The 3,325-nt window shown below is 33.1% G+C and overlaps 1 long non-coding RNA gene across 1 annotated transcript; it reads right to left on the reverse strand.

Moving 5' to 3' along the window:
• Nucleotides 1-85: 85 nt before the first annotated feature.
• Nucleotides 86-2,296, reverse strand: LOC110444500. The gene is made up of 3 exons (XR_002462254.1): nt 1,940-2,296; nt 574-638; nt 86-235 (listed from the first exon to the last, which is right to left on the reverse strand). It is a non-coding gene; the product is annotated as an uncharacterized LOC110444500 (long non-coding RNA).
• Nucleotides 2,297-3,325: the final 1,029 nt, after the last annotated feature.

The raw sequence follows: 3,325 nt of genomic DNA on the forward strand, positions 1-3,325 counted from the left end.
AAATCAACTAATAGAAAATGATATCCAGTGGTCATTTGGCCTGTTATGAATTGTTTTTACGAATAAAAGTAATCAACTTTTATGTATAGTATTCCTGATGGGATTTCCTCATTAATGTGATCCTATGATACATTCAGAGCAATATATCATTTCGTGAGTATACTAAAGAATACCTTAATATTTATTCTTTACTTACCGAGGGATCACTCCCAGGGACGTAGTGGCTACAGTTCTTCTTTAAAACAAAACATATAATTTATATCAAATGTAGAATCATTGTTTAGTACATATCACAGAGCAGATCATCGTTTTATGAATATTGTTTACAATTTATACAAAGAAGTTAAAGAAACGTGTTTGAGTTGCAATGGTTGTGGAATAAATTATATTGCAAATGCGGTTTTTTTAGTTGCTGAAAACAATATTACTATTTTTCCTACATCGTCCGACCTCATTCACTTTGAAACCTAAATGAAGGAATAACCCTATTGCTGCAGATCAAAAGATCATGACATGAGGATGGGCTAAACGTTATTGTCATCTATTATCTTCAATTCGGTACATGCAACTCACCATGTCTTGGCATGAGCCGATGGCTGGTATCATGCACAACAATACAAAACTAAGCATCGCCACGGCTAAAGCAGAAAATCATAATCAGCTAAATAAATATACTTAAATCATGTGAATAACATTTACTGATACTTAATTACAAGATCAAATGTCAATCTGGCTGGAAACAACAGCATATACTCTATTGAACAGAATATAAACATTTGTAACAAAACCTTGTCGTTAAGATGATTTGATTATCTCATTTCGTCACTTTTTCGGCATTCAATATAGATAAGATGTTGGTTTTACCCTATCGATGTCCCTTTGGATTTTACTTACAAAATAGTATTTATTGAAAACTAGGAAGAATTAAGAAGATTACATTATAACATAGCAACAGCATACACACCATAATTTTGCACTAAATTTACAAAAAAAAAGAGAGAACATTTTAAATTATATTTGCCGGTCATAACTATCACTTCTCTATATTTGCAAGTCAAGTCTCACAATAAAACCCGTCACTATACTATATCTGTCAGTTAAGTATGACACTAAAACCCATCACTTTACTATAACTGTCAGTCCTGTATCACACTAGACTTCATCACTATACTATAACTGTCAGTCCTGTATCACACTAAACTTCATCACTATACTATAATTGTCAGTCCTGTATCACACTAGAACTCGTCACTATACTATACCTATCAGTCCTGTTTCTCAATAGCACTCATCACTATACTACACCTGGCAGTCCTGTCTCACACTAAAACTCATCTCTATACTGCTGTTATTTTCAATGAATAATTTCAAATCTTTAACAATCACAAACTAATTACGTATTGCGAAAAAAAACACCAGATAACTTGTTTATGATTGAAAAGGTTTTTTGATTTGACATTAATATTACAAAATAATTCAGGTAAAAATTATGGTTGTATAAAAACAATAGTTATATAATCTATACATGAAAATGACATCAGATATATTGATTCAGGTGAAACATCTAGGTAATACATGGGGACAATCCCAAGTCAGAAACAAAGTTATGCCCCTAACCCACCCTTCCCATATTAAATGTGATGAAGAGATGCATCATTAATGCCATGAACTAGGTCGCATTAGCTGTAGTTGAGGTATAAGATGAAACAACAAAATTACCATTATTAAATTATTACATTTTGTTTTTATAGTTCCATTTAATAAAACATTTAGTTTACTTTTAAAGTTGAGCAATGATATGGAATCATATGTAACCCTTCTTCTTGGTATCAGTATCTATCAAAGACTAGAACCGAACATATCATACAATATATAAACACAGAAATAACAGATGTGGTAAAGGAGGTATTTGTAGCTCCAACAATGTTTAAATACATACCTGTATACATAAACAGCTAACTAAGTGTCCACGATATACATATATAGTGAAACATGTGTGTATATTCTATATCAAGCGCTTGGGATTCCCATTTACCTATTTTTAGAGATAGGCAAGACTCACGTATGCTGTTTACATACAGTTAAACAACTGGACTTATTATGACAGATAATAACCGTGTAATTGAACAATAGCAGTACAAACGCAAATTCGATGATGCATAAATAAAATGTCGGTTTTCCCTTGTGGTATGTCATATGTTCTATAATAAGAACAAGGTGCGCTGAGCTATTTATAAATATAACGTTTAGAAATATTAAGACCCTTGTTATTTATTGTTATTTATCATATAACGCAACGCGCATACACCGCTTATCTTCAATAGATAGAAATACTAAAATTATCTCTTTGTAAAGATTTCATGGCCAAAATTGTCACATTTGTTATTTGAACATTACAGATGTTATCACGTTTCTAACATGTGTAACCAGATGATGAGGATCTATAATAGATAGTGTCCGCATGGCAACAGTGTGTTGATCTGCTTGCCGGGTTTTATTAGCCCTGGTTTGTTAAAATATGTACAGTCCTATTCGTGATCAAATCGACATGAGTAAACGATAAGTAACGGCATGCATCAGATGGCTTGACATCCACATTTACATATTTAGAATAGCACTGTCGGACTTGGTGCCACTAGTAACGATATTTACCAACTCCCAAGTTTTCCTATTGCTTCCCAAAAAGTCTTGAAACGGAGAACACCTCACTCTGATATACTTCCCAATGTAAACTCAACGGAGATAAACCCAATGGTAGATCGGCATTGCCCTGTATGGGGTGTTTCCACCGGAAGGTATAATTTGGTGTAGATAATAGGTGTGCCCGATATTTATTTCTATCATAGCGGGTGTGCATATTGCTACGGTGTCAACTTCTGTTTATATTATACTTGTACTTTCACATATAATATACGCACAGATATGAAACTGTGTGTCATTTAACTGGAGTAAAACTGCCACAAACCTGGATAAATGGTAGGAGTGTATTGTTCAGACATATATAGAAACCTGGTTCTCCGTTAATAATTCATGACGTATGGTCTATAGAAAGAACAAGGTTTGCAGTTCTATTTATACATATTGCTTTGAGATATAATTGAAACCATTGTCATTATGATATTACGCACCACATATACAAAGGTTATTTAAAGGGATAATTTAGTGAAGTTAGTTTTTCTTTACAACGTGGTCACAGAATCCTTCATGATTACATAGTTTGATACTCCTTATGAACAGTTAATGTCGAGAAATTGACCAGAGACAATGCTTTCTTGGTGGTTTTTTTATCAGTAATGGAGAAATCCTTAACTGTACAGCCGTACGT

This window comes from Mizuhopecten yessoensis, unplaced genomic scaffold, assembly GCF_002113885.1.
Source record: "Mizuhopecten yessoensis strain PY_sf001 unplaced genomic scaffold, ASM211388v2 hete_36133888, whole genome shotgun sequence".
In the NCBI taxonomy this organism is placed as follows: Eukaryota; Metazoa; Mollusca; class Bivalvia; order Pectinida; family Pectinidae; genus Mizuhopecten; species Mizuhopecten yessoensis.